General features: G+C 36.9%; 1 protein-coding gene across 2 annotated transcripts in view; it reads right to left on the bottom strand.

The window, feature by feature from the left end:
* LOC115212781 (N-chimaerin) overlaps window positions 1-27,081 on the bottom strand; it is a 176,824-nt gene that overhangs the window by 77,545 nt on the left and 72,198 nt on the right. The window lies entirely within an intron of this gene.

Genomic DNA, 27,081 nt, shown 5'->3' with positions numbered 1-27,081 from the left:
ATGTTCTTGTAAATTATTAGGAATGGATGACAGTGACATTCATTTACAACTATCATACACTATCAAAACAAGGAGATAAACATACACACAAATATGTATGGCAGGCTTCTTTCAGTTTCCACTAACTTTGGTCAGCCTGGGGCTATATTAGAAGACACTTGCTAAAGGTACCACACAGTGGGACAGAACTCAAAACCATGTGATCGAGAAGCAAACTTCTTACACAGGCTATCCCTGTACCTATATATATATATATAAATAAAAGCAATAATAAATCTGATATATATATATATATATATATATATATATATATATATATATATAGGCTCATATATATATAAGCCTATATGAGAAGTTTGCTTATATTATAGTGTATGTGTCTGTGTTTATGTTTACTAGTCTAAGCTAGTATCGCATCCCTTCATATCAAGGCTACTTACCGATGCATGAAATAAATATCTTTAAAATAAGTACTGTGGTGGATATGATTGACAGAAGATCCTTGAGGGTGGTGCCCCAGTATGGTTGCATGAGAAAAATGTGTTTATGTAAGAACACTAAACTAATTTGGTTCATTTAATGCTTGTTTTTTTTTTCCCCTGCTAGGATGAGTTGAATGAATACATTCTGAATACATTGCTTTACAGCCCTTCTTGTTGCTAACCAATACCAGTTTTTCAAATAACGGAACTTTGTAATCCAGTTTTCAAAAGTACAGATCTACTGGATGGTTTGTTAATAAGAAATGTCAACAAACTTCACCATTTTATGCTCAATGCTTCCATGGAAGGATACAAAGCATGAATAATCACACACACACACACACAAGACGGGCTTCTATGCAGGGAGGAAGAACTGAAAATCACATATTAGCAAAGCTAATTCTATGTAATATCCAGACACCCATACTTGTACCTCAAATGGATTTTATTCTTTTGAACATATCTAAGACACCAACAATCTTTGAAACCAACATTGTCATGATATTTTAGTGTCCTTCGGCTGTGTGGTAAGTAGCTTGCTTACCAACTACATGGTTCCGGGTTCAGTCCCACTGCATGGCACCTTGGGCAAGTGTCTTCTACTATAGCCTCGGGCCAACCAAAGCCTTGTGGGTGGATTTGGTAGACGGAAACTGAAAGAAGCCTTTCGTATATATGTATATGTATATATGTGTGTGTGTGTTTGTGTGTCTGTCCCTCCCAACATCACTTGACAACCGATGCTGGTATGTTTGCATCCCTGTAAGTTCGTGGCTCGGCAAAAGAGACTGATAGAATAAGTTCTAGGCTTACAAAGAATAAGTCCTGGGGGTCGATTTGCTTGACTAAAGGTGGTGCTCCAGCATGGCCACTGTAAAATGACTGAAACAAGTAAAAGAGTAAAGAGTAATATACAATTACACATTCCTCCATCAGTTCACTTGGTCTAACTACTTTTACAAGTGATGACTCAATCAATTAGGGACATAGAAGTTCTCTGTGATTCACAACCAAACAATTATCCTATTGTGTCAGTTCATTATTTATATTTTTTTTATTGCTATTCTTCTATGGCTGTCTACCTTAAGATGTTTGCTTCAAGGTTTTCATGGCTTTGGTTTCAATACCTTCATGTGACATGTCGTCAAGTAAATGACTTCTATGGCTATCTTTCTTTTCTTACAGGAATAACCATGTATCTCACCTACGGCAAAACCTGTCCTTGTCCCTCTATCATATTTTAATTTCTCTTCACTAGACAAAGCCATCTCTCTGGATACTACTTAGTTGAGGGATCATGCGTTACAATTGGTGACCTGTCAGGTGCAATACCATGTACAAAGCACTCAGTCTATACTGTAAATTGATTGGCTTATTAGGAAGGGCATCCAGCTGTAGAAACCATCTCAAAGCAGGGAGTGGCGCTTGGTGCAATCCTGTGACTCACCAGCACATGTTGAAATGTCCAACCCATACCAGTATGGTAAACAAACATTAAACAATTATCATGATAATGATGATGAAGTACATGGAAACCCAGAGGGACTGTCTCTGCTGTTGTTGTTGAGTAGACTTACTGTTGCTTGGCCCCCCATTGCCTTTAGCAGAGTCCACTCCATTAAAAGCACCCAACCATAAGGACCAGGTGACTGGTCTGAGAATAACTCCCTTCTTTCTGCCACTCTACCACTGCCCAGTCTCAAAGGCCAAAAAAACCCATAGGTACTACACCTCCTCCTCTGACATAAAAGTTCTTTTTTTTTTTAAATGGCTAAATTGTAACCTTTTACCAGTAAATTTTCTACAAGGTAATTTTCCCAATCAATGTGGCTAGGTTACTAAGAAATTCACTTTTCAACTGTGGCTTTCGTTTCACTTCCAGTGGGCAAGTTTCTTATTCATAGATTTGTCACTGCTTTGTTAAAGAATTTTGACTCGTAAAAAACTAAAGCAAGCATGTATGTGCGTATGTGTGTGCATGCATGTTTGTGTGCATCTGTGTGATTGTTTACAAAGGCTACACTGAGCTATGGCCATAAACAAGGATGCTGTTTCTTGCAGCTTAGTTATGTGGTTGTGCAGTAACTGGTGACATTTTTTGACATTCCCTGTCAACAGATAGTCTGTAAGCTCTATGTTTTTGACTTCATCTGGAATTAACCCTTTACCATTTAAACTAGCTATATCTAACCCAAATATTGTTCTTGTTTTATGTTCAAACTGGCTGGATCTGGCCTTTCAACCAACCCTACAACATCATTCTGAAGAAATATACAATCACATCATCAAAGTCTTGAAGCTAAGGAATAATACACAACTAATTCAAAACAATATGGATAGATATTACAGTTAACAGAGTAATCTGACTACCAAAGAGTGAAAAAAAAAATCCTTTAGTTGAAAAACAGTTGTTTGTTGGCAACTGGAAAAGTATCCTGCCTAAGCTATGCTTGCATAGAAAAATACATTCTAAATAAAACAAATGAACAAACAAACCTACATTTACACCAATTTTTACACATAGTACAAGTGTACCACAACCAATTTATTCCCCAGCAACTTCACAAGTGATCCAATGGCTGAGAATCAATAATAATTACATGACATACTAAAAATAACAGCCAAATCCTTCTTGAATTACATCTTATTATTTTCAAAAAATGACACACTGGACAATGTTAATCCTAGATATACAAAATACTGATGGGAAGGTCATGACTGGCACACCTTGGATCATATGGTTGCCTCAATCAGAGCTGATTTATACAAGGCCAAAAAGTGACAATAACAAATCTCTACACCGTCTCAATTTAAAACTATTTATTCCACGCTTCCAGTTAGATTCCTAACAAATGACATAAACATTATTTAACCCTGTTCATTACCATTTAAGTGAGCAGGGGCAGGGAGAGAGGAAGAGAGAGAGAGAGAGAGAGAGAAGAGAGAGAGAGAGAGAGGTGGGGTAGACTGCAAGAAAGTGCATATCTGAGCTGGAAAAAAAATGTAGAAGAATGACTGAAATGAAGGCAGTTAATCAATACAAAGCTTCCAGACAGAATGTAACCATTGGTTCCATCATTAACACAAACGAGACTATCTAAATAACAATAATTAACTGTTTCCAAGGAATAGTCAGTTTAGTGACTAGTCTTCCAGGCCTGGTCTATACTTATTTTATTGTATTTATTTTATATTGCAATCACCAAACAATAATGGCATTGGTTATAGGTTTCTGACAGGCCAATCCCTAGGTCACTGCATCTCCGATGGTAAGAGAGTGACAAAGCGAATATCAGTAACCCAGTGCAGAACAAATATCACAAAGGAGTTCATTTGAAAAGCAGTACTTTTTTATTCATATATTTATTCTTTGCTTGTTTTTGTTTTCTAGCCAATGTTCACATCCTTTGCTAATACATATGTGTGAAAGATCCTGTACAGTATATGACATGGCTAATACAAACTAAGAGAAAAAAGTTTCAAGAACTTTACACACACACACAAAAAAAAAAAAAACAGGCTTGCACGCAGTTTCTATCTGAATAAAACAACTCAACAAAAACCCAATCATATCAACATATTTGTTTCACTTGTTTCACAGAACTTCATCTACAGATAGTAGTTCTGAACATTCTTTTTCTCTTCGTACTTTCCCCTCCAATAAATAAACAGATAATAATCTTATTAATATATAAGGCATAGGAGTGGCTGTGTGGTAAGTAGCTTGCTTACCAACCACATGGTTCCGGGTTCAGTCCCACTGTGTGGCACCTTGGGCAAGTGTCTTCTACTATAGCCTTGGGCCGACCAAAGCCTGGTGAGTGGATTTGGTAGACGGAAACTGAAAGAAGCCCGTCGTATATATGTATATATATATATGTGTGTATGTGTATATGTTTGTGTGTCTGTGTTTGTCCCCCCAACATCGCTTGACAACCGATGCTGGTGTGTTTACGTCCCCGTAACTTAGCGGTTCGGCGAAAGAGACCGATAGAATAAGTACTAGGCTTACAAAGAATAAGTCCTGGGGTCGATTTGCTCGACTAAAAGGTGGTGCTCCAGCATGACCACAGTCAAATGACTGAAACAAGTAAAAGAGAGTATATAGGTATCTTATAAGGCAGCAAGCTGCCAGAATTGTCAGCACGCCAGGCAAAATGCTCAGCAGTATTTTGTTGGTCTTCACATTCTGGAGTTCAAATTCTGCCAAGATTGACTTTGCCTTTCATCATTTTAGAGGTTAATAAAATAAGAACCAATTGAGCCCTGGGGTCGATGTAATCAACTTGCCGCCTCCCCCAAATTTCTGGCCTTGTGCAAAAATTTGAAACCAATATATAAGTATTTTATAGAGATGACTAATTAGTTACCCTAAACCTATAAAGACTATAGATGTAACTCCCTTTCAATTATTCATCATCATCATCATTTAACATTTGTTTTCTATTCTGCTATAGTTTGGCTAGTTTGATAGGAGCGAGCTACTCAGGCTCTGTGTCTGGATGCCCTTCTTAATACCAACCACTTTACAGAGTGTACTGAAGAAGGTGCGATACACTTGAGGAATATTTGAAGGATCTTGGGAATAGGAAGTTCGCTAGCGGTCCCCAGCCACAAGTATTGAGGATGAATGAAGCCAGCTCAATCCACCCCGGGTGAATGCTGTCTCAAGTCAAGTCAAGTCAAGACAGAGTGTACTGAGTGCTTTTACACAGCACTGGTATGGGTGCTTTTTACATGACACCAGTACTTATGAGCCTGCAAGATGAAGGATGCTCAGCTGGATGGGGTTGCAAGGGATGAGCCTGTATGCAAGGGCAACCACACTTTTACCTAGCTTGACGTGCCTTTTCAAGCACAGCAAACTGCCAGAAGTCTCAGTCCCCTGTCATCCCCTCTGTGAGTCCCAACGCTTGTAGATCCTTTCTTACCACTTTGTCCCAGGTCATCTTGGGTTTACCTTTCCACATGTTCCCTCACCAATTAGAGAGGCATCTCTTGATGTAATTGTCCTCATAGTAAATTACAAAAATGATAAAGGATGGCCAACCAGTGACCAATGTCATATGATCAAAATTTATATTCTTTTACTTGTTTCAGTCATGTGACTGTGGCCATGCTGGAGTACCGCCTTTTAGTCAAGCAAATCGAACCCAGGACTTATCCTTTGGAAGCCTAGTACTTATTCTATCGGCCTCTTTTGCTGAACCGTGAAGTTACAGGAACGTAAACATACCAGCATCGGTTGTCAAGCGATGTTGGGGGGTCAAACACAAACATACACACACACACACATATAATCGACAGGCTTCTTTCAGTTTCCGTCTACCAAATCCACTCACAAGGCTTTGGTCGGCCCGCGGCTATAGTAGAAGACACTTGCCCAAGGCGCCACGCAGTGGGACTGAACCCGGAACCATGTGGTTCGTAAGTAAGCTACTTACCACACAGCCACTCCGCCCGAGCACAACTAATTCATAAGTCACTAAACTGAAAAGGAAAAAGAAAATGCTTAGCTGTTACTCACAAGTATAGATGATCTGATAGCTGGCATCATGATTTCACTAATTGTTTGTTGCCTATGTATTACATGTAGACAAAGATACCCTCTTGGCCCTTTCACCCTCAAAGCCAACAGAACAGGGATGTAACAAGTGGAGACAAAGAAGGCTGCACCAGAAGTTGGTGGGTACCTGTTAGGAGCTGAGTAAACTGGAGCAATGTGAAACTATATACCTTGCTCAAAGACACATGTTGCCCTGAAAAAGGATTGAACCTGCAACCTTATAATCATGAGCCCGACGAAGGAGAAAAACAAAAAGAAAGAAGAAATGAATATCCTGAACCTATATAAACTGGCCATTAACAAACTTTCAAACAGCTGCAATGGAATTGTGTCAGAGATCAAGTCACAGCTAGGTGTAAAAACTTTTGACACAACACTTCATAAAATAGGTTTAAAGTGAAAGTGAATTTCTAAGTATTGTATGTTATTAAATGGCTACAATAGTTTTTCCATTTTGTAGTTGCATGTATGAATTTTTTATTTTCTTTTTAATCCTTCACACAATAGAGAGATGAAATGCTGTCAATGAATCAGCTAGACCTCTCTTACGACATAAAAAAAAAAATGAATCTGAAGAGGCAATTAAAACAGTTGTCTAAACCATATTAGCTGATATGAACCTAAGCTATTATAAAGATAAATATCAGCTGAGTAATTTTACACTAAGAGACTCAATGCTATGATCACAACTATAAAACAAAAAAAAAACACACACACATAAAAAAAAAAAACAGGGTGGTGAATAGTAGAATTGGTAAAGCATCAAATATAATACTTTATGGTAATTTGGTTAGGTCTCTTTATGTTCTGACTTCACGTTCCACCCACAGCAACTCTAACTATCATGCTCTTCAGAAGCTAATTAAAATATATACTTCATTCAACAAGTAATAGGGTTACCATAATTGACGCTAAGTTTAACCCTTTATGTATCAGCCTATCAGCCCACCGGACACTGCTCCTGGTTCTACGATACAGATTCCCTGTTTCAAAATTTCAAGTTAATTCATGCTCCAAATAAAGTTATTTTACTGAATTCTTGATTGTTTTCAAAGCTAAATGAAACAAAGACAGTGTATTTCAGCAGAAATATAGTAACAAAAGGGTTAAGATGGTGCTACAGCATGGTCAGAGTTCAATGACTGAAACTAGTAGAAGAATGAAAGAGTAATAGTTCATCTAAAATACTTTATTCTAACTTTCCAATGTATATAAAGAAAGACCTGTGAAAATAAATTACTACAATTGTATTAACAGTACAGTAATGATTGTTATCATAACTGATGGAGTACCAGGAGGATGAAAAGTAAAGTTGATCTCAGCTGGATTTGAACTCAAAATGTAAAGAATCCACAAGTTTGACATTCTCATGTTAATCTAGGCACCAGGATTGTAATTTCAAGGAGAAGGGAGCCAGTTGTTTACGTTAAATACCCAGTACTTCCATCAGTTCTTTACTTTAACTCCAGAAGGATGAAACATAAAGGTGACTTCAACAGGATTTGAACTCAGAACATAAAGAGACATAACTATATGCTGCAAGGTACTTTTTCAGAGGCTCTACTGATTCTACCAATCCACTGAATACTGGCACAATATGGAATTTTTTTAGCAGGGGGAGGAGGCTATAATCAGTGATATTTACATTACTATTAGCAGGGTGCAAAGAGCACCATACGAGCATGATCATTCACAGAGCGGCTAACTGGCTTCCGTGCCAGTGGCACTTAAAGTGCAGCATTCGAGTGTGATCGTTACCAGCGTCGCCTTACTGGCACTTGTGCCCATGCTAGTAGGGTGCCAAGAGCACCATCCGAGCATGATCGTTGCCAGAGCAGCCAACTGGCTTCCGTGCCAGTGGCATGTAAAAGGGCACCATTCGAGTGTGATCGTTACCAAAGTTGCCTCACTGGCACCGGTGCTGGTGGAATGTGTAAAAGGATTTGAGCGAGGTTGTTGCCAGTACCGCCTGATTGGCCCCGTGCCGGTGGCACGTAAAAAGCACCCACTACACTCTCAGAGTGGTTGGCGTTAGGAAGGGCATCAAGCTGTAGAAACACTGCCAAATCAAGATTGGAGCCTGGTGCAGCCATCTGGTTCGCCAGCCCTTAGTCAAAATTGTCCAACCCACACAAGCATGGAAAGCGGACGTTAAACGATGATGATGATGATGATGATATTTGATTGGTATTTTAGTTTGCTGACTCGGAAAGGATGAAAGATAGAAGAGAAAACTGACAAAGTGACTATAAAAATTAAAGAAAAAAAAATGTTACCACAGTGAAATGTACCTGGGATATGAATTAAAACAAGTATCGTGAGAAACACTTATGAAAACATTTATTCAATCTACTATTGATGAATTTCATAAATAGAGAAATATAGAACGGTGTGTACTTTTACTATATATAGGGTAGCTATGTAGTAAGAAGCTTGCTGTCTAACCACATGGTTTCAGGTTCAGTCCCACACTATGGTATCATGAGCAAGTGTCTTTTACTATAGCCCTGGGACAACCAAAGCCTTGTGATTTGATTTGGTAGACAGAAACTGAAACAAGCCTGTTGTATAAATACGTGTGCATGGGTGCTTCACTGTTACCTTGCCTTCACTTCATGTGATATAGTTGTACATGGTGTCTTTTACTTCCAATCTTCTGCAGAAACAGGTTTAGTCATTGGGGAATAAATATTACCTTGCTTTTACATGCAAGCATGGAAAAGTTGATGTCAAACAATGTTGATAATAACGAAGATATATAGGTAGGTGCAGGAGTGGCTGTGTGGTAAGAACCTTGCTTCCCAACTACATGGTTCTGGGTGTCTCCTACTACAAAATATTTATTTAAATGACCAGGCATGGTTATGTGGTTAAGAATTTTGATTTGTAACCATGGAGCCTTAGGTTCAGTTCAAATGTGTGACAGCTTGGGCAAGTGTCTCCTACAACTACCTTGGATTGCTCAATGCTTTGTGAGTGAACTGGTAGGTATGACTATATAAACTATTACGTATATATATGTGTGTGTGTGTGTGCGTGCGTATAAACAGGCTCTGAGGTTTACATTAGAACATTAACTTCTGTTTTATTCTTAACAAAGCAACATTATTTAACTTCAATGTTTTTCAAATATAAGACACAAAAACAGAGCTGAACCCTAAAATATGGGTTTTCTTAACATACCACCTTCTTACAAAGGGCTTGTTATATAAAGTACTGCTTCTAATTATCCATGAAATCAGAATTTTTCAATTTGTTTGAATATTTGACATTATGAGAGAAGAAATACCAATTTCTATTTTATTTACAGATAACATATGATTAGATATAAGAAAAGGGTTTCATTAAGTTTGAAATCAAATTACTTGTTATAATTTCATTTAAACCATTTGATCATATACATATATCCATACACACACATGTATACATACATATGCACACACATATACATATATATCCATACATATATATATATATACATATATACATACACATCCATACATATATATATACATATATACATACACATCCATACATATATATATACATACACATCCATACATATATATATACATACACATCCATACATATATATATACATATATACATACACATCCATACATATATATATACATATATACATACACATCCATACATATATATATATATATATATATATATATATATATATATATAATATATATATATATATATATATATGTATATATATCTATATATATACAATATATATACACACACACACACATACATATCCATACTTAGACACACATATACACACAAAGAGAGGTACCCCACACACATACAATAACGTAGATTTAAAAGAAAGCAGGATTATTTTATACACATATACACACAAAGAATATTGTTCTAATAGATAAACTTTTTGCGGAAAAAAAAATTAATATATACTTTGCTTCTACTTAACAAAAACCTTGCATGGATGTAATTATATGAGAGAAAATTATTTTGAAATTTCTTTATTGATTCCTGGAGGTGAAGCTAAAGCTTGTGGGAACATAGCAAATGTGAAATGGATCAAAGGTAAATTTTAACCAGTAATTTCAAAAACCTTCCATAACAGGAAGACATTTCAAACACATAATGGTAATGGTGGGGGGTTGCTGCTGAGTTATTTTGTAGAAAAAGGGATCTGTGATATCATGTCATATGGAATTTAGCTTTTCTTTTAAGGACAAATGAACTTAAGCTATTTTATCTGTCATGTACATAACAAGCTGTTTTATATATATATATATATATATATATATATACTTTATAATTAGGTTCAGCAAAGATTTGCTTTACCACATACCGAAGTTTAGAAATAGCAGCCAAAAAACCTTAGCTATTTCTTCTACTTTAAAAAGTTTTTCTGGGAGTCCCTTTTTAAAGTAGAAGAAATAGCTAAGGTTTTTTGGTTGCTATTTCTAAACTTCGGTATGTGGTAAAGCAAATCTTTGCTGAACCCTAATTATAAAGTATTACTTAAGTTTACCATGAAAAGGTCCTTTTTCAGGCCGAATTCTACTTGGTGAAATTATTGATTACTTCTTAATTAATTAATTTTACCCTTTGTTATTATATATATATATAATATATATATATATATATATATATATTGATAGATAGATAGATAGATAGATAGATAGATATAATTCGCAAGTGTGGCAGACTAGCAGTTTCAGTTACTGTGTAATTGTAAGTAAAGGTGAATGTTTATCATCAAGTCGGTCCGTCTTTTTTAACTCAGTACATCATCAATGTCATCATTATCATTACTTAATATCTGCTTTCCATGATGGCATGGGTTGGACAGTTTGACAGGAGCTGGCAAGCCAGAAGTCTATGCTGAGCTCTATTGCCTGCTTTGGTATGGTTTCTACAACTGGATGCCTTTTATGTAGCACTAGCACATTTTATTGATATCTTTTATTTTTTTGTCTGTCTTTTTGGTCAAATGGAAAGGCGGTACCCATGACCCTTTACAGGGATTAATGTTTCTGTTGAAAGTATTCTTAAACTTAGACTTGACCTGATTGCTTGCAACAGAGTGGACTCTGTTAAAGCAGCCAAGATACCAGGTAATGGTTTTAACCCACACAATGGGTTCAGTCTACAACATAAGTAGGCCATGGCAGGATTTGAACTCAGAATGCAATGAGTCAGAACAAACACTACATAGTATCCATCTAACAGTCTTGCAGCTCAGTCAATCTACTGATCTGGATTTTTAATACATTTTGTCAACTCTGAAAGGATGAAAGGAAAAGTTGGCTTTTGACAAGAACTGAAAATAGAGCACAGTGAAATGGAACAAATACCACAAGGCATTCTATCGGCTACTCAAACTCCACCAATTTGCTACCTTTTGCAAGAGGCAAAGAAGTAGCCACTCAACTAAATTGAAATGCTTGCAATGTTAAGAAAGTAAGTCATGCTCACAACTACAGTGAGCTTGTGAAGTGAAGAACAACAAGTATTGAAGTGGTAAAAGTGTCTTCATAACATGATAACTACTTTGAATAAGTATCTTAGGGAGAGGAAGAAATATTTGAAACTAATAACAAAATAGTGAAAACACATTCTCCAAACAAGTAGTACTTGAATAGCTAACAAAACGTTCTTGAAAGAAGAAGAGAAAAAAATAGAAACAGCTGAGTTAAGGTAGTGGTACATCTTTCACTTAACTCTTGATACTGACCTGTCTGAAACTATAATTGGCTCTGACACAAATTCCTTGTTTTAAAATGATCTCAATTAAAACCATCTCTCAGAATTTCATGTTAATTTATATTCCAACACCAGGTTAATAATGACAAATTTATTGTAATAAATTTTTAATTATTTTCAAAATGACTTGAAACAAAGGTAGGGTATTTCAACAAATAAGCTAAGAAACATGGGTCAGTTGAAGGTCATGAAATTAAGAGTACCAAAAAGCATTTGTCAGTGGATGTGAGGAGGATTGGTTTTTAACTTTATCTCAGACTCAACAAATTACAAAAATACATATTCCTCACTTAGATACAAAGTCAATATTTGTAAGAGAAGATGTATACCCAACCGACTCCACCCTAATGTATATACAGCTGGAAACAAAATTATTTTTTAGAAATATAAAAGAAATGAAAAATAAAAAAACCCAATCATGATTTGAATCCGCAATAAAACATAATATAGGAACACCTATAGTTTATCTTCCTACTGTTTTGGAAAATCTACTGCAATATACCAAAATAAATGTTTCACCTTTTGAAATTGCAAGCACACTTTAGCAGACACAATTTCATTTAACTGTACTCCTGGAAGTCACAAAAGACGTTAGTTGCAGGGCTTTGTGTTTACAGCTGAAGATAATGATGTTTCTGCCAATTAGTGAGTAGTGAACACAAACCCAAGCTGCAACCTGCTCTTACATCTTCCAAGAGTATGTACAATCAAATGAAATCATGTCTTCCAAGGCATACTCAAGTTCAAAGAGTTAATAAACAAAACATTATTCAACATAACCAACTTGAAGTTTTACTAATCAATATAGTAATGGATTTAGAATGGCAAATGTTCATTTTTAAAAAATTTCATTTTAGATTATATTTCAGCTCCCAACAACTACTAACCATCTAGAAGTAAATAAATAAGAAAATCATATTCAGATATGAGTAAAATATGTTAAGTCATGTCTGAGGTGGTGATAGTCACCTGTTGCTATAATTAGAAATTTAGGATCAAGTGATAAATTGTGTACACTATCTACATTATCCAGACTGGTACCTTCACCTTGATTGTTGCTTTCACTATATTTCGGCTGTTGTACACACCTGCCTTTTTTCAGGTGTGTGGTGCTGGATCATACAACAGCCAAAAACGTACTGAAAGCCAATGAAAATAGTATCCAATACATATAACTTCCTCATCTCAGAAATATAGAATTGTAAGTGAATAAATGTAGAAAATGTAGAGTAAACGTAGTTTGCCAAACTGGATTCTACTTCTTGACCTTTGTTGTAATGATATTTTTAATGAAATATGCTATTCTTTTATTATTGGGGAAATGCCATGATGTGTTTCACCCTTGAGTACTTATTTTATGTATTATACTTACATATAGGTCTCTTTGTGTGTGTGTGTGTGTGTGTGTGTTTGTGTGAGAGCGTGTGTATGTGTGTGTGGAACCTCAGGCAAATGTCTTCTATAGCCTCGGGCTGTAGTAGAAGACACTAAGAATTTTTAATATATTTCCGCCATGATGTTCTCTAATGTCTAATGATAATTTTAGAGTTGGAATGGAATGATACCTCATGCCTCACGGTGAAAAGAATATCTTCCTGTGTGTACTCGTGCATGTTGTGAGTGGATTTGGTAGATGGAAACTGAAAGAAGCCTGTTGTGTGTGTGTGCATACATATATATATATTTATGTGTTTATGTGTATTGCTTGACAACCAATGTTGGTGCATTTACATCCCCATAACTTAGCAATTCAGCAATTCAAAGAGACTAACAGAATAAGTACTAGGCTTACAAAGAATAAGTCCTGAGGTTGATTTCTTTGACTAAAAAACCCTTTAAGGCAGTGCTCCAGCATGGCCACAGTCAAATGACTGAAACAAGCGAAAGAATAGAAGAATACATACATATGTACCTATCATTTTAACACCTACATTTCCATGCTTGGATGGCTCAGATGGAATGAGACAGATTTTTCTATGACCAGATGCCCTTCCTGCACCCAAACCTCACCAGTTTCCAAGTAAGCTATTTCCTCATGACCAGATATGTTTTCAGGAAAGACAGGATATGAGAGATTCTGCTTATATGACAGTGACACTCATTTTTAACTACTTTGTAATGTCAAGACACGATGACACAAAACACAACACCTACACAACAAGCTTCTTTCAGTTACCACATGCTAGCAAACGTTTTAAATACACAGCTGTGTCCTTGGCTATACACTGGTTACAATTAATGTTTAAAATAATCAAGAATTTGGATGGAGTTTGTAAAATAACTTCTCTGTTAAGACAGAGTTAGGAACATAACACAACAAAAAATATCCACAAAAATATGACGGAAGTTTTAATGTATAGATACGAACACTTTAGTACAAATGGATTTGCAGCATGAAGGGTAGCCTCAGGAAGGTTGATATCAAAGATCTAAATTTATGAATTGGTTTAGATTTCTCAAGGAACATAATGTACATGGCTGGTAAGAGCTCAAATCACACTGAACAAAATTAACAACAATTCTGGAGTAACTGCTTACTTATTATATAAAAAAAACTCTGCAGTATGCACACGCACACGTGCATACATACCATGTGTGTGAAAGACACCTAATGTGTAAATGAGGAATTACCAAAGAAAGTTGAAGAAAATAATATGAGTGCAATAAAATTCCATAGAATTTATAATAAAAATGAACAGACGCGATACAATAGGATGAATGGTCTTTTTTTCTTTTAAATGTTGCCAGGTTGATTGGATAATAAGCGATGCCTGCAACTAAAGATTCAGGTAATATGGTCAAAGGGAGAGAATGAATACTTGAAACTAAATGCAAAACATTGATGTTATGTAACAACGGACACATTATACAGGTGGGACATGGTAGATACAGGTGCTTGGTGAATTTTATACAACAGAACCTATCAAAGACTAAAACTAATTCAGCCTTTTCTCTTCTCTCCTTACATCATCAAACTCCACATCTCTATTTCAACTTTATTTCTTTTGTCAATTATTTACTACCCACAACCCGAATGACCGAATGACATCAACACCACTTTCTCTCTCATTCCCACTCACAGAAAAATGGCAAGGTCCTAAAATGTCAATTTTTCACTCTTCATGGCAATTCACCATCACCGTCATTAAACATCCACTTTTCTATGCTTGTATCAGCCAAATGGACTTTGTAGGTGGCAGATATTCTGCAGCCAGATGCCCTTCCTCTTGCCAACTCTCACCTGTTCCCAAGTAAGGTAATATTTTTCCATAACTAGTAATGTTTCTCACAGAAAACTGTTTGATGATGATGCACATTTACAGCCATCATATGGTGCCTAAACAGGACAAGCACACAAACACATGTGTGTATATATATCACGTGACCGACCAGGCTATCAGATGATGCTACACATCGCTGGTCATAATGCGCTTCGCATTGTTTTAGCCTTCAAATGATGCCACCCCGCTGGCTAAGTAAGCAGGCCAACAGAAGAAAGAGAGAGAGAAAGTTGAGGCAAAAAAGTACAGCAGGGATCACTACCACCCACCTGACGGAGCCTCGTAAGCAACTCACAATGCCCGGTCAGAGAATCGAAACCGCGATCCTACGACCGTGAGTCTGCTGCCCTAACCACTGGGCCATTGCGCCTCCATATATATATATATATATATATATATATATATAAAATTAATATAAACAGCTATGTGCAGTGTGATACCATAAAGGAAAAATTCAATCATCATTAAGTCTGCACTCTTCCTACAGCATTGTCACACTTAGTTATGATTGTGTGTGTGTGTGTATGTATATATATATATATATATATATATATATATAGAACACGCTTTGCTCAGTTTCCATCTACCAAATCCACTCACAAAACTTTGGCTATAAAAAAAGACACTAGCCCAAGGTGCCACGCAGTGGAACTGAACCTAAAAGTATATAATTGGGAAGCAAGCTTCTCAACCTGACAATCACATCTGCACTCATCACTTAGTAAATTCCCCCATAAGCTCAACTTCTGCCAACTAATTGTTACTGACTTCCAGTGTCCTGTAAATGGCATCCATGCTGGTGGTACATAAAAGCATTAATAAGGCAGCGAGCTGGCAGAGACGTTAGCACCCCGGGCGAAACGCTTAATGGTATTTCGTCTGTCGTTACGTTGTGAGTTCAAATTCCGCCAAGGTCGACTTTGCCTTTCATCCTTTCAGGGTCGATAAATTAAGTACCAGTTATGCACTGGGGTCGATGTGATTGACTTAATCCCTTTCTCTGTCCTTGTTTGTCCCCTCTGTGTTTAGCCCCTTGTGAGCAGTAAAGAAATAGGTACATAAAAGCATTCATTACACTCCTGGAGTAGTTGGTGTTAGAAAGGACATCCAGCTGTAGAAACCATGCCAAATCAGACTGGGATCTGGTGCAGGTCTGCAGCTCATCAGCTCGAGTCAAACCATCTAACCCATGCCAGCATGGAGAGCAGACATTACATGATGATGACAATGACAAAACATCGATTTTCTAAAATTCCAGATTTTACCAAAAACTAAAGTTGCTAGGGGAAGGTCTCCACCTCCCACCTACTTTTAATTGAGCAGACAGAGACAGGGAGATAACACTAAAAACAGTTGGTCATGACTTGACAGAAGTGATATGTAGGGATCAGTGGAAATTTTTAATAACTACTAAGGTCCACTGATATAGTTATACCTTATGTATTTACCTAGATGTTCTGTGGGACATGTGGAACAGGCACACAAAACAATGGGCAGGATTTAAAGAAAGATATAGTTTTGTAAGATGTACCATGCTTTCGCTAATTGTTTCAGAGATGGTTATGTTGAAGTGAGCAGATAAATGACCCTTTCAGCACCCCAAATCCATTCATGTGTGTGTGCGTGTGTGTCTCTGTGTCGCTTCAAACTGAGACCATGTAAGTGCAAAAGCAGTCATAGACAATATTCCCCATACCTCACCAGCTCCACTGCATGCGGATGGTTTGTAGAAGACAAAAATATTATTAGTTGAACAAAAAGTGAGGGTTAGCAAGAAGGATATCCAGCTGTATGTAGGAAACTGCCTAAATATATAATGTTCACTTACTCTTGCCAGCATGGAAAAAAAAAATGGATGTAAAGATGATAATGATGCTGATGACGATGATTATACTATTTAATAAATTGATGAATCAAAGTCAACAAATTTTGTGTACTACTTTCAGTGAAAGTAACTAGCAACCTATTCATTCTAAATTTTAATATCTATATATATATATGTATGTGTGAGCAGACTAATAGAAAACATCAGTTATTTCTAAATAAAACATCAACTTCTAAAAAAAAAAAATGGAAAAAAAAGCAGTCTTAATTAAGATGACTATATGACTGCAATTCAAAACTAAGTGGAAGAACACACCCAATTTCTTGTTCTTTTACATCTAACTAGAATGATCCACCAGATAATATACTGAAGTGGCATGAGCTAGCAAGGGAGCCTCAATGCAGACATGCACAATGCTAGAAATACCTACCAAATCTTCCTAAAACCTGGACCCTACAACTTTTTACCTTTTTTTTTAAGGGACAATTTGAATGATATAGTGCCAAGTACATGCACTAAGTCCAAAGTTAGAAACAAATGTTGGAATGCCTTTGATTAGTTTCATCTTAAAGAGTTTACCTGGGGTTTAGCAATAACTAAAGAAGCAAGCCACTCCTTTACAGAGTAGTCCATTCACTGCAAAATATGTTAACAAAATAATATGTAAAACATCAGTAAATCTCTCTCTCTTTCTCTGTGCCTTAAAACACCTGCATACATGCATGAAATACAGTTCTCTAAGACAGTGGGGTGCCAGTCTAGCAGATGAAGTATCAAAGATTTGTATCCCATATAACCAGCACTATACTGCGGTAGGTCCCCAGCAAAACATAGTAAAAGATTAATGACCCAGTCCATCTCAGCTGTATAATTAAGTGCACAGAAGGGGCACTGTTCCCACTTGTAAGTAGTGACAACACTGTATAATTAGTATGTGTGCTGTTTAGAGAGTAAAGGTAAAACCCAGATATATCTTGCTATGATCACATATGTGAAATGAGACTTCAAAGTGTATCTCTATAGTGCGTCTCTAGGTGTGTTCGACTTGCTAGAAATAGTAGCTATATTTTGCTCAAATCACATTCTATTGTCTTGGATAAAGAAAGGACGAGGAAACATTAGATGTGGTCCCACAAACCTGTAAAAAGACAGAATGGTCACAACCTCGAAGGCATAGTTGGTCATAGGTCTCCTTCATCAAAGTTGATTTAACGCTAAACAACAATTGCCTTCAGTAGTATCCCAATGGATCATGCACATTCACACATGTACACACACTTTGTCGTAGAAAGATGGGGAGTAATAATTTATGAAGGCTGATGAAATAAAAAATGATTCTCTTTCTGTAGTTCTCCCCCCTCACACACACACACACAAAGTATTCCAGAGACAATACAACTTTAGCTTATCCAAATGAGATATTTAATCATTAAGAGCATGCAATGAATTGGCTGGCAGCAGCAGCAGTTGAAGAAGAAGAAGAAGAAGAAGAAGAAGAAGAAGAAGAAGAAGAAGAAGGAGGAGGAGGAGGAGAAGATGATGGTGGTGATGATGATGATGATGCTACTACTACTGCTACTACATCCTCATCATGCATCCACTTTCCCATGCTTGCATAGGTCAGACAGAATTTGTTGAGGCAGGATTTTCTATGGCCAGATGCGGTTCCAGTCGCCAATCCTCACCTGTTTCCACACAAGATAATATTCCCTCCCCGCCATGGACAGACAGGTTTTTCATGGAAGATTAGTCATGAACAATCTTGCACACATGACAGTGACACTTGCTAAGAACCATCGTATGATGTGATGACACAAGAACACGCATTTTACTGTCTTCCCAATCCTCTCACAAAACACTTTAGTCAGCCCTAAAGACACATACTCAAGGTGCTGCACAGAAAGGCTGATCCCCAAACCACATTGAATAGGGAGCAAGCTTCTTAACCATACAGCCATACCTGTGCCTATCACACACACACATACACACATATACACACAAGTCATTGATCAAAGCCAACCACCGGATAACTAGACACACTCACATGTGAATATATGTGTGTGTGTGCGTGAGTAGACACATTTAAACATGCACATACACACAGTGGCTTACATATATGTATACACGCATGGATATGTACATATGTATATATACACACACACACATTTTTTTTTTTACTTGTTTCAGTGATTTGACTGCGGCCATGCTGAAGCACCGCCTTTAATTGAGCAACTCAACCCCGGGACTTATTCTTTGTAAGCCCAGTACTTGTTCTATCGGTCTCTTTTGCCGAACCGCTAAGTGACGGGGACATAAACACACCAGCATCGATTGTCAAGCAATGCTAGGGGGACAAATACAAACACACACACATACATATATATATATATACATATATACAACGGGCTTCTTTCAGTTTCTGTCTACCAAATCCACTCACAAGGCTTTGGGCGGCCCGAGGCTATAGTAGAAGGCACTTGCCCAAGGTGTCACGCAGTGGGACTGAACCCGGAACCATGTGGTTTGTAAACAATCTACTTACCACACAGCTGCACCAGGTTCCAGTCGGATTTGGCATAGTTTCTACAGGAGGATACCCTTCCTTTCGCCAATCACTCCAAGACTCTAATATCCTTTACTTCTTGTTGCAATCATTAGACTGCAACCATTCTAGAGCACTGCCTTGAAGGGTTTTAGTCAAACAAATTGACCCCAGCACTTATTATTTACAGGACATAAACCAACGCCAGTTGTCATATATATATATATATATATATATATATATATAGGGTTTGAAAGGTATTGGTGTCAAGAAGACCCAAAGGTATCAGGTAATGCTGAGTAAGTCCTATGGACAGACTATAGTTAAGCCCCAGGTTCGATAAGGATAAGAATGAGGAGTCCAATGTAGGTCATGTATTAGCATGTATATATATATATATATATAAAGGTACAGGAAACACATCATATATACCATTCTGCTTAAATAATGGAACTGCTGTTTTCATTATTTCACGTCTGTTCTTATTCTTCCACTTCACTCTGTATTTCATATCTTCTCTATAACTATTACTTAAACCTTTCCTTGCACCGTCTCTGATGAAAGGATATATAAAATATCCCGGAAACAGCTGTAAGATTTTCTCTTTATAAATATTCTGAAAACTATTCACAGCCTTGGATTTTTTTTATCTCATTCTGTTAATATATATATATATTAATAAATGATGCAACTGTCCGTTATGGATAGGATTAGGTACATGCATAAAGAAGGGATGTCCCAGGCATGTTGTTTGTACCTGCTGTATCTTGGTTATGTATCTTGATGCAACACAGCTAGTTGCACAAAAATCCTACCCATGATAGACAGTTGCAGGATGAGTCGAAATGATCATTGTACTGAATAAAGACAAGAACCAAATCTATCTTCTGTTTCCTTCATCAATTATTACTATCTCAACTAACACTGTGGAATTCCCGAAGTAGATCCAGCAGAAATATACCCCAACTGTGGATGACACCAGGTAGCCCAAACTGTGAACATGCTTTACTCAACACACTAATTGACACATATCCATTAATCCCCCAAAATTACACACACACACATATGTGTGTGTGTGTGTGTGAATGAAAATATTCACCTAAACTTTGAGCTGTACTTGACTGACTTGGTGCCTCAACTTAAGAACCTGACTCAACTGAATCTTAATTATTTCTTATATATATATATATATATATATAGAACAAACTTACTTAGAAATGGATGCGTGCGTTCTGTCGTGTAATAACAAATTAATAAATAAAACATATGCATATATACATACATATATGTACGTACCTACATCTACATGTATATATACATGCATATATGGGTACAGGACACCAAAAAAACTTCGAACACAATGAGAAAAGAAAACATAAACACAAAACCAAGGAAATGGACATTTTTCTTAAACAACGAAAAAATAGAGTACACGACAAATAACACAAGGAAAATTCCCCTTCTTCAGTCGCCATGGTTTCATCTACTCTGCGTTTCAAAGGTGAAGGTGAGACGTATCTTCGACTGAAACTTTCCTTCCCGCGAAAAGCAAATTAAATAAAATTTGAGATTTTTTTGCGGAGGGGCACCCATACACACACACACAACATTCTTCTTTCAATTTCTGTCTACCAAATCCACTCACAAGGCTTTTGTTTGCACAGGGATATAGAAGACAACTGCGCAAGGTGCCATTCAGTAGGTCTGAACCAAAGCTGGGAAGCAAACTTCTTACAAGACAGCCATGTCGGCACTTATAAAACATCTACATGTATATTATTAAAATTTTAAATTAAACATCTCTTTTTGTATTGAGTGCGCTTTTACTCATGTCTGTAAACACAAGTATTCATTTATACTCAAATGCGTGTGTGTGTGTGTGTGTACGTGTGTGCATGTATGTATATTCTCTTCCACTTTTAACTGTTTGAAGACTTCCTGTAAGGAAGGATCCACTTTCTAACAAAGATACAAAGCTCCATTGTTGAAATGTACATAACAAAAACAATGTCACATGTTGAATTTGAGACAAATCTTGCATATTTTTACTGTTCCGCTTAAACAGTACTTGCAATATTTGTGTTAGCTGGTTAATTTCTTTTTCTGAAAACCCCAGCTTTTCCAGATTGTAACTCACAAAACCAAGTGCACTAATCTAGGTATAAATGCTGAAGGTTTTAACCCTTTAGTATTTAAACCGGCCATATCCGGCCAAAATATTTAATCTGTTTTATGTTCAAACTGACCAGATCCAGCCTCTCACACCTACCCTACAATGTTATTCTACATTAGGTAATTACACCATCAAAATCTTGAAGATATGAGATAATGCATGATTAAATCAAATTAATGTGAATCATTTAGCATTATGTTTGATAGAATAATCAGAACACTAAAGGATTAAAGCAGTTGTCTATAGTTACCTTCTTTCTCTTTGATTTTGAAGTGATATTCACATGAGGAGGACAGCTGACCTCTATGACAGTATCTACACTTTTTATTTTGTTTTTTTGTCTGTCACAAATTATATCCATGCTGCTATGTTGCACTTGGTAAAGTTTTTATGGAAATGTTCCATTAACATTCTTTGTGTTGATGTATATTCAATAACAGGGGGAATTCTTTATATTTAGCCACAATGCATTTTAGTTAAAATCTCTCTTTTCATTTCAGATCTTAGACTTAAATAAATTCAAGATCTTGTGAAAGGAGTTTCTTAACAGTTATGTTTTTCTTTCTCATCTCTTGGATTGGAAGCAAATTTGAGATTTATATTGGTTCGCTTAAATATTTTTCTACAACATCAAAGTTTTTCACTCAGCATCCTAAGTAGATGGTTTAAAGTAATTAGCATTCCCTCAAGTGCTTGGTATGAAGAATCACTATAGAGGTTTGTAATTTTTTTGCATAAAGTGTAATTGGTTAGGGTGTAAACTCGTTATTCCCATTACATTTTATTATCATGGTGAGATATCCAATATAGCAGCACAGATTGAGGTTTTCTTCCTACTTTTGTTTTTCCTCACATGTTGCTTCCATTTAGGAGTTTAATGTATGTATAATTATAGACACACATACACAAATATACACATTTATAAATAATGGGCAGTACATTATTGGGATCTTTTCGGTTTGACCGGCAGTTTTTTCTAGCGGTGTCATATGAAATTGTCACCCATAATTATGACCCTAGTATCGATCTATTGCATTTCAATCTGTTTTAGGGTTAGGGTTAGTAAGGGTTAGTTAGGGTTAGGGGTGAGGAAAAGGGTATCTTTTTTCTTCACAAATGTAAATAAACCCAATCTGTTTCTTAAACGAGGGACATATTCATACGGCACAGAATGTTTTCACCACAATAGATGTCATTGACTGGTTGAAATTGCAGAAATTGAAGAAAAAAAAACAACAAATATCTTACAAACTATAGAATTTTCACAATAAAGCCAAGAGAAAAAGATGTTTTATAAACACATTCTACCAGTATACAAAGTTTAAAAGTGTTTAGTTACGTGGAAATTATTTTAAAAAACTACCGGTCAAACCGAAAAGATCCCATTATTGTTTAGATGGAGGTCAGCCTGATTGTGCTGACCGATGAATCAAAGGAATTACAGTCATGTCAATCTCGGGATTTTTTCAATTGCAATTCTAAAATTAAGTGAAAATTTTCAAATTTGGTATTTAGATGTAAATTTCCATTTATTCCACAAAAAAAATAATAATTTTATCATTTTTAGCCAATCAAAACACAAGGAATCGAAAGTCACACATGTACAGTATCCTTGTTACAATGAAAACAGAGCAGACTATAGCTTTGCCTATTATTATGCAAACAGATACCAATGTGAGATTAGTGGTCTGTACAATATCACATTGGCTTTCAATTAGCTAAAATTTCCCAAAATTTGCAAATTTTAAAAGCAATTAACTTTCTATTTATTAACATATAACCAGAATAGATTTCATTTTCATAATTAGCATACAAAACTAAATCCGTAAAACCAAATTTGAAAACAATTAGAACAAAACAGAGAAAGTATGAAATTTGTGACAGCAACTGAAAAGATCCCAATCTCAACTTTTTGTACATCAGTGACTATTATTATCCAATGAGTTGTTCTCCTTTCCATTGTTTAACCTTTAGCATTTAAACTGGCCATATCCAGCCAAAATATTCTACATGTTTAATGTTCAAACTGGCTAGATCTGACATCTCACACCTACCCTAGAATGTCATTTTGAACATAAACAACTATATCAAAATCTCGAGGCTACAAATAATGCAGAATATATTCAAAACAATGTGAATAAATACACATTACAGCTGATATAGAAACCTGAACACTAAAGGGTTTAAGATCCAATGTATGATTTTTAGGGAGATTTGGCTGCTCTTATGGTAAATGGAAGTACTGTAATACTCTCTTTTATTTGTTTCAGTCATTTTGACTGCGACCATGCTGGAGCACTGCCTTTAATCGAGCAACTCGACCCCGGGACTTATTCTTTGTAAGCCTAGTACTTATTCTATCGGTCTCTTTTGCCGAACCGCTAAGTGACGGGGACATAAACACACCAGCATTGGTTGTCAAGCAATGCTAGGGGGACAAACACAGACACAAACATACACGCACACACACACACATATATATATATACACACATATATATGACGGGCTTCTTTCAGTTTCCGTCTACCAAATCCACTCACAAGGCTTTGGTTGGCCCGAGGCTATAGTAGAAGACACTTGCCCAAGGTTCCACGCAGTGGGACTGAACCCAGAACCATGTGGTTGGTAAGCAAGCTACTTACCACACAGCCACTCCTGTGCCTATATCACTATATTTGTTTCCAAACATCATCGGAATGTTAGAGAAAACAAGAAAGAAAAGGTGTAGTAGTCAACAAATTAGAATTTTTTTAAAGATAGATGGATATAGATGGATATATCAGTCACCAAACTGTGCCATATTGGATGACCCTTCCAACCACCAAATCAGTTGGTCTTAAGATGACAAACATAGATAGAACTGTGTTTGGTGATCAGCATCTGCCTTGTGTATATACAGTAATCCCTTGACTATAGCAGGTGTCACGTTCTAAAAACCCTTGCGATACGTGAAAATCCATGAAGTAGAAACAGTACTCATCATCATCATCATTTAACGTCCGCTTTCCATACTAGCATGGGTTGGACGGTTCAACTGGGGTTTGGGAAGCCCGAAGGCTGCACCAGGCCAGTCAGATCTGGCAGTGTTTCTACAGCTGGATGCCCTTCCTAACGCCAACCACTCCGTGAGTGTAATGGGTGCTTTTTATGTGCCACTGACACAGGTGCCAGACGAGGCTGGCGAATGGCCACGCTCGGATGGTGCTTTTTACGTGCCACCGGCACGGAGGCCAGGCGAGGCTGGCAACGGCCACGATCGGATGGTGTTTGTTACATGCCACCAGCACGGAGGCCAGTCGATGCGGTACTGGCTACGGCCATGTTCGGATGGACCTCTTATATGCCACGGGCACTGGTATATTTTTTTAAATTATTTTTATAATTTGTATACATTTATTTTATTATAAATGCAAAACACCACCACAGAGGAATCAGGGTAAGCTTAAATAAAAAACCACAATAGGTGAACCACGATATGGTGAGGGATTACTGCCATCAGCCACGTTCAGATGGTGCTTTTTACATGCCACCAGCACAGGTATCATATATATGTGTGTGTGTGTGTTTATATACACATTTTTCCATGCACAGAGTGAGATCTCATCACAAGACATGAGGTTTATGGGTCTTCTGTCCAAACTGAGGGTATGAGTTGTATTGGCATTGCTGGTTCAAAGTTGACTTATTTAACATGAGATGTTTTAATGGTTCTTTCTTTCTTTCGCTCCTTCTCTCTCTGCTTATGTGCGCGAGCATATTTCTCTGGGTATGAGGTGTTTATCAGTCGTGTTCAATTAATAAACTGTAATGACTTTCTCTTTCTCCCTCACTCATTCAATAATCACCATGTGTATATTTCGCATGTGCATGCCAGTGCCTGTGAAGGCGTGACTTCGTGGTTTGGATATTCGGCTCATGATCGTAAGGCAGTGCGTTCGATTCCTGGTGGCGTGTTGTGTCATTGAGCAAGACACTTTATTTCACGTTGCTTCAATCCACTCAGCTGGCAAAAACGACTAGTGTTTGTGCTGGCAGAGTCGTTAGCACGCTGGGCGAAATGCGTAGCCGTATTTCGTCTGCCGTTACGTTCTGAGTTCAAATTCCGCCGAGGTCGACTTTGCCTTTCATCCTTTCGGGGTCGATAAATTAAGTACCAGTTACGCACTGGGGTCGATATAATCGACTTAATCCGTTTGTCTGTCCTTGTTTGTCCCCTCTGTGTTTAGCCCCTTGTGGGTGGTAAAGAAATATGTATTTCAAAGGGCCAGCCTTGTCACAGTATGTGTCAAACTGAATCTCCTCGAGAACTACATTAAGGGTAGGTGTCTCTCTAAAGTGCTCAGCCACTTGTACGTTAATTTCGCGAGCAAGCTGTTCCGTTGATTGGATCAACTGGAACCCTCATCGGAGTGCCTCTAGTATTAAAACATACTGACATCAAAACAAGATGAATGTCTAGTCAGCCGTGATAAATCGTCAACAACACAACCGCCAAAATTGACTGGGCTTTATTTTTAATTCAAAGAGCCAGCCTAGACCTCGTTACACAATGTATGTCAGATTGGATTTTACCAGAGGATTACGTTACCTGTGGGATACTCTACCATTCATAACCATAATTCAATGAGTTTCGTTGATTGAACAGTCACAATACCCGTCGAAAATCAATGGAGGATCCATTCATTATTTTTTATACACGTTCTCACGCACAAAAGTATGTAAATAACTGTCAATAAAATAACCTGAAAGTTCATGTTCGGGAAAAATTCCACACTATATATGTACTCAAAATCCTCTACTTGGTAATATCTTTTAGCACGCTCAAAAGAAAAATCATAAACTGGGGTACATTTGAAATACACATATACATACACACAATGGGTTTCACACGCCAAACGAGAGGTACGCGGTGGCCACTCAATTAGCTAGACATAGCAGCAAAATCTTTTTTCACATGCTACTGCTTTAAAAAGTGTGGTCGTGAGTAGTTCTTTACATACAGAAGAACGAGATTGTCACGGCTGGAAACCCAGCGATTATAAGTTCGCTTGATAAGAATACCCAGGGCTAAACAAAAAACAACAACAAAGGATTTCAATAAACTGATAAAAAGCGGCTGTTAAAGATTTGTTTTGCTTTTTTTTAATTTTTATTTTGTGACTTGTTACTCGTAGGCAGATTACTAACAATTACTAACACACATACAATCAGAAACAATACAGAAGTTCATATATACACATATACACAATCAGAAAACACAACACTTTCACAATACAGTGGAACATACACTCTCTCTTTCTCTCTCTCACACAACGATCATAATATACAGGAATACACATACACACGCACTCACAGCTTTTCCTTTCAGAAACAAGAATCAAGGAAAACAAAATATACATTTTATAAAGAATGAAAAAAAACCAATAATTTTCATCCTAACGAAATACTTTTATAAATTAAA

The sequence above is a fragment of the Octopus sinensis genome, linkage group LG6 (genome assembly GCF_006345805.1).
Source record: "Octopus sinensis linkage group LG6, ASM634580v1, whole genome shotgun sequence".
NCBI classification, from domain to species: domain Eukaryota; kingdom Metazoa; phylum Mollusca; class Cephalopoda; order Octopoda; family Octopodidae; genus Octopus; species Octopus sinensis.
Note: the sequence above shows the minus strand (reverse complement) of the source record. Positions and strands in the feature narration are given on the sequence as shown.